This window comes from Nelumbo lutea, chromosome 2 (assembly GCF_056320005.1).
Source record: "Nelumbo lutea isolate HS-2025 chromosome 2, American lotus-T2T, whole genome shotgun sequence".
Lineage (NCBI taxonomy): Eukaryota > Viridiplantae > Streptophyta > Magnoliopsida > Proteales > Nelumbonaceae > Nelumbo > Nelumbo lutea.
In genome coordinates, this window is record NC_142685.1 from 95,193,726 (window position 1) to 95,215,322 (window position 21,597).

At 35.5% G+C, this 21,597-nt stretch overlaps 1 pseudogene; it reads left to right on the top strand.

Annotated features, from left to right (window-relative positions):
• Positions 1 to 18,069: 18,069 nt before the first annotated feature.
• LOC148872151 (wall-associated receptor kinase-like 22 pseudogene) lies at positions 18,070 to 18,969 on the top strand (annotated as a pseudogene).
• Positions 18,970 to 21,597: the final 2,628 nt, after the last annotated feature.

The window sequence follows — 21,597 nt, forward strand, 5'->3', positions numbered from 1 at the left end:
TATGGTTAAGTTTCTATACTTCACCGAGGGATGTACCTTTGCCCCTCCTTCACTCGTTTATTCGTATTTGTAGCTTCTCTTTTTTTCCTTGTTTGGAGTGACGTTAAAAAAAAAAAAAAAGGAAAAAGTTTGCATGACTTTGTTGTCTATTATTTATAAAAGTACCAGCGGGACCATGGGACCCATTGGATTTATTAAAGCTTAAATACATACAAAATAATGCAAAATATAAAGTTTTCACTCTGCATATTTGCATTTGTATTCCTTCCAAACTCAGCCTAAGTGAAAGTTAAAGTTAATTAATAGAACCATGTAAGAATAGATAATTGTTTTATATTTTTTATTTTTTAAATAATTAATAATTATTGATATACTACTTTTAGTAATTTTTTTTTACCATACAAGAATAACAATTAGTTTCAGCTATAATTGTTTATCAAACTAATGAAACCGTTTACAATATAATGTGAAAATATTAAATTATTATTAGTTTCAATATTATGTTATAATTATTTTCCTACTTTTGAGATTTTTTAATTTTATTACATAATTTCTTTATTTCAACTATTCAAAATCTAGTTATGTTAAATGTTTTGTTATTTAAAATATTTAGTTATTTAAATACTTAAATAATAGAAACTATTTAAAATTTAAAATATTAATTATTTATTGAATTTAATTATCCATAAAATCATAATTTATACTATTATTACATAATTTCATATTAATTTTGTAATATATTAAATTATTATTAATTTCAATATTATGTTATAACTATTTTTCTACTTTGAAGAATTTTTTTTAAATTTATTACGTAATTCTGTTATTTTAACTATTTAAAATCTAGTTATGATAAATATTTAAAGCTATTACATATTATTAAATATTTAAAAACATTTAAATTGATAACCTAGAAAAATATAATTCAAATTGTTAGTACATAATTTCGTGATATATTTTGTAAAAATATAAAATTAATTTTTGTGTTTTTAATAAATATTTTAATTTTATTCTATAATTTTGTTAGAATATTTAAATAATTCTAATATTTTTTAATCCAAACTTTATTTAGATAGATATAAATAAAAAGTAGGGGAGAGAATAATTAGGAATTAGTGATAATTTTGAAGAATGTGGGGAGGTAGTTTAGGACAAATTTTAGAGAAAAGATTATTTAGGTTTTTGGGAAGTGCATTTCATTGGTTGTTTAATCTAATCAAGATAAGGAATGATTACTGTTTTATATTTTTAAAATAAAAGAAAATAAAAGAATATAAAAAATGATAAAAATAGATAAATAACTTTTCTCAAAGGAGAGATATACTGACATGGATGGACCAGTTTTAATATATATATATATATATATATATATATATATATATAGATAGATAGATAGATAGATAGATATTCACTATGTTTAAAAAAAACAAAAGAGCAAAAATCAGTATTTAGTATTTACACTCTCGAAGGGATGGTAAAGGATAGGGTTTAAACCAACCAAATAGAATCAAATATGCCTGACCCAAACCAAAATCTGAATGGACGAAAATAGAAATGAGAAGCTAAACCCAATCTGGTTGTCTCAGAATTAGTAAATTTATACCAATTAAGAATATATGTGCAAATACTTCGACCCTACAATTTCATTGTATCAAATTTGCTTCAACCCATAACCACCCACCGGGACCTAATGGGATTGGATTAATGTGAAACTAGTCACAATCTATTTGATGCGTGAGCCTTGTTAAGCAAAATTCAAAGTTAGAAAAACCTTATGACATTTCTAAATGAGCCAAGTAAATTCAATCCAACTTAAGTATTATATTTGTGAGATATGTTTAGTTGTTCTAACCACTTTGAAACAAAAACCCTAGTGAGAGTGTTTAATCTTGTATAAGATGCCAATGAGTCAAGTTAAATAGTAAATTGCATTCTGATTCACCCCTGCATTGTCAGGTTAGGGTTAGGCCTAATAGGGTGTAGGTTCATATTAGAGTTTTGATTATTTAATCCAAATTCGGTGCACATTTAGTTAACTTGGCCCATCAATCATAATGTCCTTATCCATATAAAGGGTATTCTTGTAATTTGGTTTAACTTCTATGCCCTAACCTTAATGTTTGTTTTTAACCCAAACCGGGTGTAGGGTGGGTTAGGTTTTGATTATTTAACCCAAACCGCATTAAATTTTGGGTAAACCAGCCCATCGGGTCATAATACCCCTACACATATAAAGGATATTCTTAAATTTGATCTAACTACTTCTAACCCCTAACCTTAAGGTATATGATTTTTTTCACTATTTGTTTTTGTTTCTTTCTTTTACTTAGAGAAGTGATACCTTGGAATTTGTTTGATGAAGGTATTTCCGAAGATAAAGGTATTTTTCCAAGTAATTGAATCCCTTAGAATCAGCACTATTAATCTCCTTCAACCTCTTCACACGGCGAATTAGTGGTGGAAATTTGGTTTCTCCTCGGTACAATCTCTTCTCATTCTTTCTTTCTTTCTCTCTCTCACTCTCTCTTTCTCTTCTTCCCTTCTTCCCTTTCTTCACCTTCCCAGTACCTCCTCTATTTTTCCTGATCACCGGTGCAACTCTTAAGCGGCGATCTACTCTCTCCTCCATCCCTTTCTCTTCTCCTTTCTTTCTTTCTCTTCTCTATTTTCCTCTTCCTCTCATCCTCTCTTTCTCACTCGTCTAAACTAATGAGGGGTGATTTGGGGCTCGACCTACCCATAAGCGGACATGTGGATGCTATCTTCTAATTGGATATCTACTTGGCACTTTGTGCCACCTCAGTAGGCCAGGTCACCTCGGGCACCTCGGCCAAGACTGAGGACCGAGCAGCTCGTGGTAACCCGACTTTCCGAGGTGACACGTAACCTACTTCTAGAAGCTACCTAACTATCACCGAACTTCATGGGATCACGTCGCGTGTCTTTGGGCCTTATCCACATACCTCCCGGATCAGATGGACTCGATAAGCCTCATCGGCTAGCATGATGTCCACCTCCTAGTGTGAAACGGACTCTTAACAGAGTGGGCCAAGATCATGGGAGGTGTTTGAGCCACCCTGGGTTCTTGAGCTATCCTGTCTTGTAGTTCGATCGGTTAATTAAACGACTAGTGTTGAAGCTGCCATCTAGCTAGGTGCAACCAGATCGTGGACCATCAATTGGTGTCGTCTGTTGGAACGCGACGAAAATCTAAGTCTCCATTTTAATCGCTTTCCTTGCATATTTTTCTAATGGCCTCTTCAAGCAACACTGAAAAAAGCATCTAGATGAACATCACTGGGGGGTAGGACCCACCTAAATTAACTTGAGACCCCTCAGTGACTATTGGCTAGTTCACCATCCCCTCTCCATTCTAGGGGTATCAACGGTTCAGAGCCAGACGTTTGCTACCCAGTCAGTTAATGCACCCTTGCCTCATGTGAGCGCTGCCATCCCAGTTGTAGAACCATCCGTGGTTCCTCTTGGGTCGGAGCACAACAGTTCCATGAGCTCATGCTCCGGGTCATGCAACTTCAGATGTAGTAGATCCACTAGTTCCAGAAGTACCAACAATACTACTACTACTACTACCGGGAGTTCCCTCCACTTCATCAAAACAATCCATACTAGAATTAGACTCAAAACCAGTAGAGCTTCTGCCAGTCTCCCCCTGGGGTGCAGGGCCTTCTCGGGTCCCACTTCTCCCTCGTGGCCAGACCATACCTCGGGACCCAACAGTAGGTCTATTGCACACCACCACCTCAGCAAGAGGTAGATTAGAGAAATCAGCCCCAACGCAACCGGCAAAGCAAGACCGATCAGTAGTAGCTAGCGGTCGCACTCCACAAGAACTAGGAACCTTAGGTCAGTAACCAATAGCGGGTAAGAGGCAAGGACCCAGTTCAGGACCCCTCTATCCCCCATAACAACTAGGATCCAGTCCGTGTTCACGAGAACATCAGTAATAGAGACTCACTCCCTCCTTCATTCATCATCAGTTCAAGCATGGTTTCCAACTGGACCGGACCATATGGTCGGACTGGGAAAATTGGTAACCGTTCAACCCTCGGGCCTAGTTATACTGTAAATCGTTATTTATTAAATAACCATTGAAAAGGTCAAAAAATCATTGATCCAAGCGGTCAAACCACTAAAGCATTTGACTAGACAGCAGTTTGTAGGTAGCGGAATTCATTTTCGTTCGATTTAAAAAAACAAAAAAAAAATGCCATTCATGTCCCTCGATTCCAGCCATACGAGTTAGGGTTAGAATGAAAGTTCATTTTCGTTCTAACCCTTCCAAGTTCCAGCCTTCCTTCCGCTCACACCTCATATTTTACAGCGCGACCGTCATTTATTAATTGATGACGAGATACTTCATGCATAGATCAATACTAATTACTTGTAGTTTGTGTTGCTACAATTCATTTTTCTCTATTTATACTACAAATACAAATGTAAATTAAGAGCAATTAGGGGTGTAATCAAGTCAAGTCAAGCCGAGTATTAGGTTGTTCGCTTGAGTTCAAATTTGAGCTCAAACTCGAAAAGCACAAGAGTCCCAAAACTCAACTCGAGTTTTATGTATTTAGCTTGAATTTGATTTGAGTTGATACTCACGGACTACTTGAGATTAACTCGGCTTGAGATGATTATAAATAATTTAATATTAAAAATTATAAATAAATCAATATTAATGAAATTAAAAATATTAAAAATAAAAATATGTTAAACAATTATAGATAAATTAATATTAAAAAAATATAAATAAAAAGTATATTATAAAAATCATTTATAAATGTATTTATTTATATTATTTTAATGTGTATTTGTATTTATAAAACAGTATTTTATTATGAGCTCCATTATTCTCGTGAGCCACTTGAGTCTGGTATTGCCATTGCCAAACTCAAACTTGAATTGACCAACTACTCAACTCAAACTGAATTACTGTAAGCTGACTTTGAGAAATTAGCAATCCAAACACAAATAGCTCTCTTTCAAAATAAAAATTAAAATAAAATAAATATTTTATGAAAAAAACTAAAAACAAATGAAAGCTCTGCTCTCGCTTCTATTGACCGCGTCAACGCCATACTCCTTGGGGCACTGTATCGTATATGATCGAGATCGAATTAAATGAAATAATTATAAAAATTCATCGACAATTAATTTTTATTTGACATTATTTAATCTCATAACATGTGCAGGAAACTACGACTGATTGGACCCATGTGCTATACATATTGAATGGGTTTAAATTCAGATATGAGCTTAATTCTATTTTATGGTTCTGTCATCAGTGTAGAGATAAGCTTTTAAAAGGGTTAAAACGAGGAATAAATTGGCAATTTGGCAAGTCCATCAGCTATGAAGAAATCCATACAACAATGGTGAAGTTTGTCCCTACGTACATGTTGAATCCTATTTATATTCATTATTATTGTTATTCTATATATGAAAGAAGATTTATTTTAACCCATGTGGTTGTTTTTGATTTCTGTGTAGGGTCATATGAAATTATATTATTAAGTCAACTAATAAGCCCATTTTTCTTGGGTTGGGGTACATGCATGAGTATGTGATAAACTTTTCTCGAATAATTCCTTTATATAGCTGTTGAGCTAACTTGTTAAATGGTTGACCTATAGGGTAAAACGAGACGTCCCACAGTGTCTATAGAATAGTTAATAAAAGATACATATGAGCTCAGATTACTATCTATGGTAAGGGGTTGTCATGAATCAAGTTTTTTACGAGTTATTCGAATTTGGTTTATGAAAAGTTTGGTTTAAATTGGTTTTAATTGAGCTTCGAGCCTAGTTCAAGCCTAATAAAGTTCAATTCATGAGGTTTGTAAATCGAGATTGAATAGTTATATACATATAATAATAATAATAATAATAATAAAATTATAGAAAATAATATATATAAAATAAAAAATATTATATTATTTTTATATATAATAATAGCTAATTATTTAATTCCTAATTTTTAAATATCAAATAATTTTTTTTTATTTTTATAAAACATTTTTCTCAAGTCGAACTTGAGCTGAACCAAGCTCGAGCTTCTGAGCTTTTGGCTCGACCTCAAAGTTCTAGTTCGAACCGATATCAACTCAAACTCAAACCTCATGCTGCCTTGGCAAGTCGAGCTCGAATATCTAACTATTCAGCTTGACTCTGTTCAAACCCACCCCTATCCATGGCCATGAAAGGCAGAGAAATAAGGAGAGACCAATAGGAGAAAAGGGGGAAGAAAGCGAGAGGGGGGGGAAGGGGGGAGGGACGGTGGGGCCCAAATTTCAGGAAAAAGTTTTATAATTAGGAATTAATTAGGACCTGTTAGAAGTTAATATAATATTATATTAATCTATTGCTGGGATAGATGGGTCTCTAAGCGAACTTGGTCCTAGTTAAATTAAAGTATTAGTTTTTGAGTTATGTCTAATGCTCAGAAAGTGGTTTTAGTAGGCTTCCCGTTCCAAGGTCACCATAACTTGATACTTATTGAAAAAAGGAAGAGATAGATGGGAAATGCAAACATTACATTACAGAAATATACAATTTCAAACCCCAAACATAAACAACTTGTAGCATAAATTGGTTTTAATTTTAGTTTCGTTATTTTAAAAACAAATTTATTAATAAAATTATTTTTTATATTTTTATTGATTTTATTAGTTAAATAAAATTTTATTCATTTTACTAATTTTATTAAACTTCTATGCCCTAACCTTAATGTTTGTTTTTAACCCAACCGGGTACAGGGTGGGTTAGGTTTTGATTATTTAACCCAAACCGCATTAAGTTTTGGGTAAACCAGCCCATCGGGTCATAATACCCTTAGACATATAAAGGATATTCTTGTAATTTGATCTAATTACTTCTAACCCCTAACCTTAAGGTATATGATTTATTTCACTATTTTTTTTTGTTTCTTTATTTTACTTAGAGAAGTGATACCTTGGAACTCATCTGATGAAGGTATTTCCTAAGATAAAGGTATTTTTCCAAGTAATTGAATCCCTTAGAATCAGCACTATTAATCTCCTTCAACCTCTTCACACAGCAAATCAGTGGTGAAAATTTGGTTTCTCCTCGGTACAATCTCTTCTCCCATTCTTTCTTTCTTTCTCTCTCTCACTCTCTCTTTCTCTTCTTCCCCTTCTTCCCTTTCCTCACCTTCCTGGTACCTCCTCCTCTATTTTTCTTGATCACCGGTGCAACTCTTAAAGCGGCGATCTACTCTCTCCTCCATCCCTTTCTCTTCTCCTTTCTTTATTTCTCTTCTCTATTTTCCTCTTCCTCTCATCCTCTCTTTCTCACTCGTCTAAACTAATGAGGGGTGATTTGGCTCAACCTGCCCATAAGCGGACATGTGGATGCTATCTTCTAATTGGATATCTACTTCGCACTTTGTGCCACCTCAGTAGGCCAAGTCACCTCGGCCAAGATTGAGGACCGAGTAGCTCATGGTAGCCCGACTTGCCGAGGTGACACGTAACCTACTTCTAGAAGCTACCTAACTATCATCGACCTTCACAGGATCATGTCGCGTGTCTTTGGGCCTTATCCACATACCTCCCAGATCAGACGGACTCGATAAGCTTTATCGGCTAGCATGAAGTTCACCTCCTAGTGTGAAACGGACTCTTAACGGAGTGGGCCAAAGATCTTGGAGGTGTTTCGTAAGACCTACAACGACTCGCCTATATAAAGGTATCTACCCCATTAACACAAGGTAGGCGTAATTTACTACTAACTAACACTATTGCATTCAAGATTACTAGCTCACACAACTAGATACTAACTTAAGCAACGAAGCGACCTTGCCTGGTGAGCCACCCTGGGTTCTCTGAGCTATCCTGTCTTGTAGTTCGATTGGTTAATTAAACAACCAATATTCAATCTGCCATCTAGCTAGGTGCAACCAGATCGCACACCATCAATTGGTGTCGTCTGTGGGAACGCGACGAAAAGCTAAGTCTCCATTTTATTCGCTTTCCTTGCATATTTTACTAATGGCCTCTTCAAGCAACACTGAAAAAAGCATCTAGATGAACATCATTGGGGGGTAGGACCCACCTGAATTTAACCCGGAGACCCCTCAGTGACTACTGGCCAGTTCACCATCCCCCTCCCCATGCCAGGGGTATCAACGGTTCAGAGCTAGACGTTTACTACCCAGTCAGTTAATGCACCCTTGCCTCATGTGAGATGTGCCATCCCAGTTGCAGAACCATCTGTGGTTCCTCTTGGGGTCGAAGCACAACTGTTCCATGAGCTCATGCTCCGGGTCATGCAACTTCAGATATAGTAGATCCACTAGTTCCAGTAGTACCAACAATACTACTACTACTACTACCGGGAGTTCCCTCCACTCCATCAAAACAATCCAAACCAGAATTAGACTCAAAACCAGTAGAGCTTCTGCCAGTCTCTCCCCGAGGTCCAGGGCCTTCTCGGGTCCCAACTCCTCGTGGCCAGACCATACCTCGGGACCCAACAGTAGGTTTGTGCACACCACCACCTCAGCAAGAGGTAGATTAGAGAAATCAGCCCATATGCAACCGGCAAAGCAAGACTAATCAGCAGTAGCTAGCGATTGCATCACAAGAACTAGGAACCTTAGGTCAGTAACCAATGGCAGGTAAGAGGCAAGGACCCAGATCAGGACCCCTCTATCCCTCATAACATCCAAGATCCAGTCCGTGTTCACGAGAACATCAGTAATAGAGACCCACTCCCTCTTTCATTCATCTTCAGTTCAAGCATGGTTTCCAAAACTAGACCGGACCATATGGTTAGACTGGAAAACTGATAACTGTTCAACCCTCGGGTCCAGTTATACTATAAATTATTATTTATTAAATAACCATTGAAAAGGTCAAAAAATCATTGATCCGGACGGTCGAACCACTAAACCATTTGACCAGGTAGCAGTTTGTGGGTACCGTAATTCATTTTCATTCGATTTAAAAAAACAAAACAAAAAAATGCCATTCATGTCCCTCGATTCCAGCCATACGAGTTAGGGTTAGAATGAAAGTTCATTTTTGTTCTAACCCTTCCAAGTTCCAGCCTTCCTTCTGCTCAAACCTCATACTCCGACATTGCGACCGATGACTTGCGGCAGCCATGACCGACGAAGAATCATGATAACCGACGACTACGATGGATTTCCTTCCTCTAAAGAGCTTCATCTATGACAGTGAGCAAAAAGGAGCAGCGGCAGATTTCCTTCGTCTTGTAATCAGTAGCAACAAGGAGCAATAAGGAGCAACGACAGTCAACGATTTTGCAGCAGTGGCCGACGATTTTGCAGCAGCGGGTTTCCTTCCTCTTGTAATCAGCAGCAACAAGGAGCTATAGCGGTCGGCGATTTTGTAGCGGCGATCGATAGTGACCTTTGAATTTTTTTGCTTAATTTTTATTAGAAAACTTAATATGATAAAAATTTTCATATGCCAATTATCATATTGGTTTTCATATGATAAACCAAAACCATATTGATTTCCATATGCAAATTATCATGATTCATGAAAATTGCTTAATATTTTGCTTAATTTTTATTGGAAAAAATATGATAAAACAACACCGTCATGATTGATTTTCATATGCAGACCCACTCCCTGTTTCATTCATCTTCAGTTTAAGGAAGGTTTCCAAAACTGGACCGGACCATATGGTTGGACTGGAAAACTGGTAACCTTTCAACCCTTGGGTCCAGTTATACTGTAAATCATTATTTATTAAATAACAATTGAAAAGGTCAAAAAATCATTGATCTGAGCCAACAAACCACTAAACCATTTGACCAGGCAGCAGTTTGTGTGTAGCGGGTAGCGTAATTCATTTTCGTTTGATTTAAAAAAACAAAACAAAAAATGCCATTCATGTCCCTCGATTCCAGCCATACGAGTTAGGGTTAGAATGAAAGTTCATTTTCGTTCTAACCCTTCCAAGTTCCAGCCTTCCTTCCGCTCAAACCTCATACTCCGACAACGCAACCAATGACTTGCAGCAGCCACGACCGATGGTGAATCACGATAACCAATGACTACGATGGATTTCCTTCCTCAAAAGAGCTTCATCGACGACAGTGCGCAACAAGGAGCAGCAGCAGATTTCCTTCTTCTTGTAATCAGCAGCAACAACGAGCAACAAGGAGCAATGGCAGTCGACGATTTTGCAGCAGTGGCCGACGATTTTGCAGCGGCGGGTTTCCTTCCTCTTGTAATCAGCAACAACAAGGAGCAGCAGTGGTTGGCGATCGACAGTGAGCTTTGAATTTTTTGCTTAATTTTTATTAACAAACTCAATATGATAAAAATTTTCATATGCAAATTATCATGTTGGTTTTCATATGATAAAGCAACATCATATTGATTTCTATATACACATTATCATGATTCATGAAAATTGCTAAATTTTTTGCTTAATTTTTATTGGAAAACTTAATATGATAAAACAACACCATCATGATTGATTTTCATATGCAGACCCACTCCCTCTTTCATTCATCTTCAATTCAAGCATGGTTTCCAAAACTAGACCGGACCATATGGTTGGACTGGAAAACTGGTAACCATTCAAACCTCGAGTCCAATTATACTGTAAATCATTATTTATTAAATAACCATTGAAAAGGTCAAAAAATCATTGATCTGAGCGGTCGAACCACTAAACCATTTGACCAGGCAGCAGTTTGTGGGTAGCGTAATTCATTTTCGTTCGATTTAAAAAACAAAACAAAAAAATACCATTCATGTCCCTCGATTCTAGCCATACGAGTTAGTGTTAGAATGAAAGTTCATTTTCGTTCTAACCCTTCCAAGTTCCAGCCTTCCTTCCGCTCAAACCTCATACTCCGACAACGCGACTGACGACTTGCGGCAGCCACGATTGATAGTGAATCACGATAACCGATGACTACGACAGATATCCTTCCTCAAAAGAGCTTCATCTACGACAGTGAGCAACAAGGAGCAGCGGCAGATTTCCTTCATCTTGTAATCAGCAACAACAAGGAGCAATGACAGTCGACGATTTTGCAGCAGTGGCCGATGATTTTGCAGTAGTGGCCGACGATTTTGCAGCGGCGGGTTTCCTTCCTCTTGTAATCAGTAGCAACAAGGAGCAGCGGTGGTCGGCGATTTGGCAGCGACGATCGACAGTAATAAAAATTTTCATATGCAAATTATCATATTGGTTTTCATATGATAAACCAACACCATATTGATTTCCATATGCAGATTATCATGATTCATGAAAATTGCTTAGTTTTTTACTTAATTTTTATTGGAAAACTCAATATGATAAAACAACACCATCATGATTGATTTTCATATGCAGACTATCATGATTCATGAAAATTGCTTAAATTTTTTTGGAAAGCTCAATACAATAAAAATTTTCATATGTAGATTATCATATTGGTTTTCATACATTAAACCATCAACATATTGGTTTTCATATGCTGCACTTGGTTTGTAATCTTTTTATTACTTGTGATTGTGATCTTTTTATTTTTACCGGTCAATGTATGCATGAAGACTTGCTCCGCACTTCTGCCTGATTGACATAAGAGATATGACGGTTTTTTGGCACCAGTAGCTGCTAATAAAGTGGAAGAGGAAGAGATTGGCGAACTAGTCCTAGAAGTTGATGGACTAAGGGGGGAGCGTGGAGAACCATCTGTGCGCAACTCCCTTGAAGGTGGTTTGGAAGGCTCAGCACATCAGGGCATCAGAATACCCATAGAAGAGCATGAGTGCCCTGAAGCTCTCCAAGTGGTCGTCTAGATCAATGCTCCCATCGTAAGTCTCCAAAGTGGGAGCATTGAAGTGAGGCAGGAGCTAGTTTAAGGTAATGAAGTCGGTGAAGGTGTCCATTCGAGTGGATGAGGGGTTTTGACTAGTAGAGACATCACCTTGACCCTCCTTCACCTACCGGATTTGATCTTGGATGGCGCCTATCTACACCAAGAGGTTACCGAGGCATCAGTCGATAGTCGTCTGGACCTCGTTCATGTTCTTTCTCACGCAGAATGGGTTGGCCCTATTTTTGGAGTGCTTGGATGCCGACACATCCCGAGCCTTACGAGCTCAATGATCCTTAAGGAGATTGCGAAGATATGACACTAGTGGGGGAGAGGCATAGCATTGGCCTCTAGCCCTTAGTAGAGGATTGTAGTGGCTAGAGTGTCCTTCATCGTTCCAATTGCTCTCTACATGGTGGTGGTGGTGGCAGTTGTGGTCTTGGAAATTGTCATGGAACCTTACTAGATTACCCCTTCGACTAGGGAGCTAAGAGGTCTTCGGCGGGGGCTTGCTGGCCCGTCGGCTACTGTTGTTAGACGTTGAGGGGTCGACCTTTCCGGGGTCGATCGAGTGCTGGACCAGTGGTGCATGAGTGGAGCATCCACTATACTGCCCTTGGCTCCCAATAGGGTGGCCTCTTCTTAGATGCCCCATCTCATCAACTCTTTGGGCTAGGTTGTCTAGCCTATCGAGGACCAACTTGAATTGGTCCATAGTGACCAAGTTTTGAGCATTGTGTGTGTGGTCTTGTTTATCGGCCATATCAGATGCTTAGTTAATTAAATTAAATTCTTTCTATAGAGGGAAGTCTTAAAAAATGTTTTCCACAAACGGCACCAATTGTTGCTGCCAAGGGCAACAAGGGGATTTTGTTGGTGCCCGAGGCCGATGGGTCTGATCTGTGAGCAAGAGAAGAATAAACGTCAAAGGCCACGGGTGTTATCCTAGGGGTTAAGACTCCAACAATCAAGTTATCCAAGTGACAAAGAGAGGTTGGACCAGGCTTGAGACAAGGGATTAGAACTTAGTCCTTAATAGCTAAGGAAAGTTCTTTTGAGATTCTGAATCAAGAGAGCAAGTGAGAGCAAAATCCTTTTACCTTGAGATGAGTACCCCCTTTTATAATTGACCTTGCCATGGAGTGGTTGGAGGTAGTTAGAGATGTGAGACCAGGATCCCATTTGGCTGATGCCACGAGCCACAATCAAGGCCTGCCAAGTACACCTATATCATGAGTATTTCTTTAGTCTCTAGCTAGCACGCTAGCACACGTTGTATACTTGTATTCACTTGGCTACTACCCCTGACCAGGAACAACGTATATCCAATCAGAAGTTCAGACAATTCTTTTATTTGATTGATCATTGATGTACGAAAACCCGGACCAATCACAATCAGCCTAACCTAGGCCGGTTGGAGGATTATGATCCTATGATCTGGGTGAAGTCTCCTACCCCCAAAATTTCATTTGGGAGTTGAGGTTAATCAACTTCGAGACGAAGTAGTAGCAAACAATAAAAGAAATGTCCTGTACTTTTTTAACATCCCCATATTTTCATATAATATTGTTAAAACCTACCCTCTAATTTCTATATCATTAAAACACCCTTACAATATGCAACTTAGTTAATTGAACTTTTGTTAGGAACTATTTATGTTTTTGTCTAGGAATGATCACATGAATATTTAAAAAAGAAAAACACTCCTACTTAGGGGTGAGTGAATGAAAAAGTTCTATCCGGTATTTAATGGACCAACCTCTAACCACTCTTGAACTCAATTGGTTGGTTCAATTAAAACTAAGGACCTAATCGACTATTTGGTTTGACCATTTTCTCCGATAGAATTGAAATGATCATAACTGAATCCAGTTTGTTTTGGCTCGTTTGGACCCTGATTCCACATTAATGTAAACATTCAACAATTAATGAATATTTAATAATTAACAAGTGTTATTAATTAAAAATCAAAATGGCCTCAAAGTCTAATAGTTGTAATTAATTAACTATTATTAATTAAAAGTTAGAATAGGCCCAAAGCCTAATGCCAATGGGGAATTGCCAAATTGGTTGTTATTGACAAATAATTAATAATTACTCCAGGTTTTAATTAACTATTATTAATTAAACGTTAGAATGGGCCTAAAGCCCAATTGGGAATTGCCAAATTGGTCATTGGGAAAGATAATAATTAATAAGCATTAAACATTAAATGGAACATTAAATATTTAGTGTACTTTATCAAATAAAAGCACTAGTTCGGTTTGGTTGAAAATCTCAGCAAAACCCAACAAAAACCAATAGCGATTTTTTTAAAAATATAAAAATCGAACAGAACCAATACTCGAATTAACCGAAGCAAACAAACTTATTCGTTTGGTTCAGTTCGGTTTTTAGTTTACCATCTGAATTTGAACACCCCTACTTGAACCAACCCTACCTAATCTCTTATCGGGTAGGGTTTGGATCCAAATTCTTAGAACCTACCCCCACCCTGGTCTAAGGGTTTATCCTACCCAAACCAACCTGAAGAATCAATATTGAAATTGGAATTACCTTGAAATAAATTCCAAAAATATTTTAAGAATTTGACGATTTGAACTTAAGCACTTGACCATTGAGTCAACTAAGTGATTTGATCATTTTTCTTCAATTTAATATTTGATTGTGTGTGATATGAGAGTTTGTTAGATGTATTTTTGGAATAAAAAACCTAGATCCATACCGTTTCACATTTTCTACTCATTTGAAGAGGTCACATGCCCATATCCACATACAAAATACAAACAATTCCTAATGATATGTCAATTAAGTATAATTGCATATTATAAGGGTGTCTTAGTAATATGCAAACTAGAAAGTAGGTTTTAATAAATACATGAAATTATAGGATGGACATAATTATATGGTCAATCTAATGAATGTGAAATGAGGGAGTTGCACTTGCTCAATTGCTCTTTACTGGAGGTAGATGCCCATCTTTTGGTATCTTATGACTTTTGCCTTTTGCACCACTAGTAAATGTTCACACGCATTGAATATGGAAATATGATAAAATTTAAATTTTCTTATTAGAGATTATATAAAAATGATAAATAATTAATCGAAGCATAATGTAATTGATATCATAAAAGTGATACCAATTAGGTCGTTATCATCATCATCTAAGAGCCTTGTCCAAACTATATGGGATTAGATACATGAATCCTCTTTCACCATTCAATTCTCTTAAATGCTATACCTGTTGTTAAATGTATGGGAACTTATATTATTTTTTAGGACTTCCAAATAGGTCATTCTCAATTCCCTCGACTCTTCTAGCCCCCATAACATTAAATTCATCACCTTCTTAAATAGATGTTATGTATGGTTTTGCATGTAAATGATCAAACTTTAGGGGTAAGCATGGGTCGATTCAATTTAGTTCCATGGAAGAACCTTGAACCTACTCTATAGAGGTCAATTCTAGGTTTTTGAAACTGGAACCTACCCTGTGAAGGTTGGTTCTAGGGTCGGCTCTAGCCTTGGCTGTTTCGAGGTTAGTGCCAAGGTTTACCCATGGAACCTGTTCTTTCTTTACTCTCCCCATTAAAAAAAAAAATTAAACATGTCCTTTAAAAACTTGGTTTTTAATAATCATAATATATAATTTAAAATTTATATTATCTTTATTGATCAAATCGAGTAATTTAATATGTAAATTACCATAATGTATTAATATATGGTTCAAAATTTGTCATTATAATTTAAATTTTGTAAATATTACCTTTTACATTATTTATTATATGCATTCAAATATTAAAATGAAAACAAATGATCAAATCACTTAAGTAACATGATGGTCAAGTGAGACCATGGATTTTGTAACCATGAGTGCATGGATTCAAATATTCACATCCTTAAAAATATTTTGGGGTTTATTTCAAGGCAAGTTCGGTTCCAAGGTCAGTTCAACCAAGGCTAGTTCACCAGGTCAGTTCAGGTAGGATAAACCCCTATACCCTAGAACTAACCTAAGTGGGGGCCGATTCCAAGAATTTGATATCTGACCCTACCCTATAACAGAATGGGTAGGGCCAGTTTAAGACTGGTTCAAGATCGGTTTGATTCGGTTCTAGGTAGAACCTACCCATTTGTTCATACCTAATTAAACCATCTTAATCTACTTTCTATCATTTTCCCCTTTTGGAGCTAATCTTAGGTTCCTTCATATGCTATCAATCAAGTGGTATTCATTAAAATTCATTGGGGGTATGATCGGTTAAAACTCTTTTGGTATCATACCTTTTATAATATTGGTTTTATCCCATGGTCAAATCAACTATTTAATTTGGTTAACCCATCACTTGACAATGATTTTGGTTCCATTTACCACCAAACCACTTACTTCCTTGCAAAAGACCTTTATTTGATTAGCAACATGGTGATTTAATTGAACCATTTGACATAGTTAGTGGGATAACCAATTAGACATCAAATTTTCTAATTTTTGTATTCCACTTCTATCATTAATAAAAACAATTCGTATTTTCTACACTTCATTTTTAATATGCCATATATATAATGTTAGACATGTGCCCAAAATTGTTCTATTATATTTTTTGTATTTTTTATAACTTTTTGTATTTCTTTATTTTAAAAAATTTATTTTTTAATTATGACACCATGGGTTAACCAATTTGATCCAAATGGTTGAACCACAAACCTACCACCTAAATAGAAAATGGTTTCATTTTTTATTGATTTTAAATTTTATATTCTATTTCCATATTTATTTTAACAAATTGATTTTAAATTTCATATTTATCATATTTATTTTTTGAGTTGCCATTGTATGACCTAGGTTTTTGCCTACTCGATTTGGGCATTTCTATTAAAAATACTTCCTTTCTTCTATTTTAATAAAGTTTTAATTTATAAAAATGTATCATATTTATGTTTAATATGATGATATATAATAATAGTGGTGCCCCAAAATTTTGTACAGATTTTCTTTATTTTTTTATGTTGTTTGTATATTTATTTATTTTTAAGTTTTATTATTTAATTATGGCATCATGGGTTGACCCATTTGACCTAGATGGTTGAACTACTTACCCACCACCTAGATGGAAAAAAGGGTTTAATTTCTAGGGTGATTTTAAAAATATAGGTTTTTATAACATGAAAATAATTGTTTATATACTTAAGTAATAGAATGTAATGATAAAAAATACCTTAAATATATGATTCAGAAAATAGGAGTTAATGCCTTAAATATAGAATTTAATGAGAGAGAATTGAATGAACTGAGTAGTAGTATTGAAAATATATTTTTTGCCCCCAAAATAAAGAATGTCCAAATCCAAAATGAGTGTTATTTTTGTCTAGAGAGTTCTAAAAATAAATAGGAGTTATTACCTTAAATATTAGATTTAATGAGAGTGAATTGAATGAACTGAATAATGGTATTAAAGTTGCATTTTTGTCCCCAAAATAAAAGGTGTCCAAATTCAAAACGAGGGATATTTTAGTCACAAAAAATTTCAGAAATCTCAGGCCTCATTCGTGCTTTTTATAGTAGTATAGATATAGATAGATATAGATCTATAGAGGATGCTCAAGTCATTGTCTCTGAGTGTTCTTGATTACCCCTTTTGCTTAGGTCTGATTTTATGGTGTTGTATTTTTCACGTTTCTTACTATTTATTTTTCATGATTTGATTGTAATATGAGCATTTATGAATGACTCTAACTAGGGCCTTTATACATGATTTGATTGCTTAGGTTGCTTCTTGATATTTCTTTTATACATCATACAACCACTCTAAACTTTTATGGCATGCATGCCATGCCATTATGCACATTTTTTGTTCAAAGATGTATGTGTGATCAGAGATTTTTAAACAAAGTTCATACATAGGCTTTGTTGCATTAAAATCTTCTATTTGTTAGCTTCCTCTTACTTATGTTATCCATAACTACTTAATTTCCATGGATCATGCAGGTATAGGTTTAGGTATGATGCTACTTCTAGCTAGTTATTGGTTATACAATGTTTTGAAGAAAAGACAAATAAAGAAATGCAAAGGAATTTTCTATAAAAGAAATGGTGGCATGCTATTAGAACAACAAATTTCATCGAAAGAAGGCAATGTTGAGAAAATAAAAGTTTTTATGGTAGATTAATTAGCAAAGGCAACTGATCAATATAATGAAAATCGAATTCTTGGTCAAGGGGGACAGGGTACAATTTATAAAGGTATGCTATCAGATGGAAGAATTGTAGCTATCAAGAAATCCAAGATAGTAGACGAGAGTCAACTTGAGCAATTCATCAATGAGGTTGTCATACTTTTTCAAATCAATCATAGGAATGTGGTTAAATTGTTGGGTTGTTGTTTAGAGACAGAAGTTCATCTACTGGTTTATGAATTCATCTCTGGTGGAACACTTTTCTACAATATCCATTATCAAAGTGAAGGTTTCTTGTTAACACGGGACAATCGCTTAAGAATTGCCACAGAAGTTGCAGGAACAATTGCTTATTTACACTCAACAACTTCTATACCAATTTACCACAGAGACATAAAGTCTTCAACCATCCTCTTGAATGACAAAGGTAGGGCTAAGGTGTCTGATTTTGGGACTTCAAGATCAATTGCAATTGATAAAACCCACTTAACCACCATGGTACAAGGGACCTTTGGATATTTGGATCCTGAGTATTTTCAATCAAGTCAACTCACAGAAAAGAATGATGTTTATAGCTTTGGGGTTGTTCTTGTGGAGCTCCTAACCGGGGAGGAACCATTTTCATTCACTAGACCATTAGAAGGGAGAAGCATAGTCACACATTTCATTTCTGCAATAATGGAGAATCGTCTCTTTGAAATTCTTGATGCTCAAGTCTTGAAAGATGGTAGAGAACATGAACTCCAAAAGGTTGCCAACATTGCAAAGATATGCTTGAGTTTAAATGGAAAGGAAAGGCCAACAATGAAAGAAGTTGCATTGGAACTCGAGGGATTGAGGAGGTCCGAAGGATATTCTCATGTTGAATGGAACATTCAAGAGGTGGAATGCATCATAGATAAACCTATGGGCCTTTGGGATACAGGTTCAACTTCAACAGGATGCAAAAGTATGGAAACAACAAGTTGATGAACAACCATTACTGCAGAATCCATCCCTCTAGTCATATTTACTAAGATATAGATATTAGAAACTTTAGTTGTTGCATTCTAACGAGTATTGCATTTGTGTTGTGTGTCCTCTCTCATGTTTATCAATACCCATATGTCCTTGCTGTTTCACCATAAGTGTGTTTTATACATTTTAGTTATTAATTCACAAATCCAGCTAAATAACTAATGGATTTCTACTTGGTTGAAGGAAAATAAAAAAGTTGACTATTAGCATAATTAAGTTGACAAATAAAGTTTAGGGGGCATGAAGGAATAAGATGAATTATGAGGGTTTTATAATAGATCCCTCTTTGATCATTCTGCATCAATCCAAATACAGAGACTTTGGATCCAAACCATGGAAATGCGAGCTATTTGTAGTATGGCCACAAGACCACATGTAAACCTTGCTCTGCTCTGATCTATTTCAACCCCTGTTGATTCTCCATTCATTTTGTACTATGTAATACTAAAATGGAAAAAGGATAAAAAACCCAAGCCTCAAATTTAGTGGGCCACGCACGGAAAACGTTGTCAGATTTGCTAGTGTCTTAGGTATCTGTTTATCTTAACTTGAATTCTAGTTTAATCTTATTGAAAGTGATTCACTATGGATTCACCCCATATACTTGACTTATTTATACTATTCATCATCGAAACACAATCCAAATTTTGATTAAAATCTGATATATCAATAGAGATAAGATCCAACTTATATTCAAATACAGGCGAATCTAATGTGTAATCTACCCATATTCGATTCTACTAGATGTTTTTATAGCCCTATGTTTTGGTGCAGAGAGGGCAAAGTGATGTATCATTTTGTATATTGCCTAATGATAATTGACAAAACATAATTATCTTTTTAGGTCAATTAACTAAATTAATTTTGACCTAAAACGTCATGATTTCTTGGGGTGAATGGGTAGATTCTATTCGGAATCGAATGGAATCAACTTCAAATTGGCCTTGAATCGACCCTATACCCAATTTGTTATAGGATAGGGTTTGGTTCCAAATTTTTAGAACTGATCTCCACCCAGGCTGGTTCCAAGGTCTAAGGGTTTAGAAAGGCCATCCCGATGAACCGATTTTGGTGTAATTAACTTGCCTTGAAATAAACCATAAAATACTTTTAAGATAAAAGGATTTGAACCCAAGCAGTCATGTTTAGAAAGGCCATTGAATTACTTAAGTTATTTAATCATTTGTTTTCATTTTACTATTTGAATGTGTATAATATAAGTTTTAAACTACATATTATATTTATTGACAGTCAAGTTTTTAAAGAACATGTGTTTATTTTTGAACGGGTAGATTTTAGAACTGACCCCAAAACAACCAAGATCAAAACTGGCCTTGAAACCGACTTTTACATGATAGGTTCTAGTTCCAAAAATATGAAATCAACCCTGTATAAGCTCTGCCATGAAACTGAACCGAATCGACCCATACTCACCCTTTTCTTTGCACCAGCTTAGACCAAGTGTTCTTTTATTTAGAAATTTAGATCATTGGTCAAATCTATATCTCAACCTGTGGATTGAATACTGTGATAAATAATCATGTGCACCTTATCTGTATAGACAAAACGTGTGATCAGCACTTTATAATAATGATAATTTGGTTGAACAAGTCGCCCTAGTGTAAATCGCATACTACCTACATAGTGCCTTCTTAGGAGCTTTTGGAGTTGTGTAGAGTACCAGTTGGGTACTCTTCAATAGGAGTACAAGTTGGGTAGAGTACCAGGCTCCCATTTGTATCCAAATTGCAATCCTAATCGCTATGCATGAACCTCCCTCCTTTAACAAAAAACCTTTTCACATCGATGACACTGACTTCACATTTGTATCCAAGTACCGAGAGTACTTTTATTTGAATGCCTTTACCCAGATTTTAATCTCTTTTATGATAAGCTAAGACTGCATTTTAGTCTCTGTTTGGAAAGAATACAAATATAAATTATGTACCCTGCAAATACATACAAAATAATATAAAATACAATGTTTTTAATCTATTTATACTCCTTTCAAACTGAGGCTTAGGCTGTGTTTAGTTGTAATGCAAATAAATTTGCACTGCTGCAAAACTATAACAGTGCAAATACATTGCTGCAAAACTATGACAGTGCAAATGATTTGAGTGTAACTTTTAACGTATTTTTATTTCAAATTTTAGTTTATTTTGTTTGATTACACTATAAATTAAGTAAATCAAGACATGAAGCAGAATAAAGTAAAATCCAAAATAAAAATGAGAATTTGCATATTTTTAATTTGCACTCTCATGTATTTATACTAGTGCAAATAAATTTGCACTGCAACAACCACAGCCTTAGGTTCAGTTTGAAAGGAGTATAAATACAAATATGTGCAATGCAAATACATAGAAAATAATACAAAATACAAGGTTATGCACAAACATTTTGATTTTCATTGTCCCAACACTCATGATGTTACGTAAATTCATCACCTAAGTAGACAACACATGTCTTCCTCCCTTTGAACGTGTCAAAATATTCCTTCTTAAAGCAAATATGCATAGAACATCCAAAATCTAAAACCCACTCATTTGGAGAAAAATAACACATACCTTTAGAGAC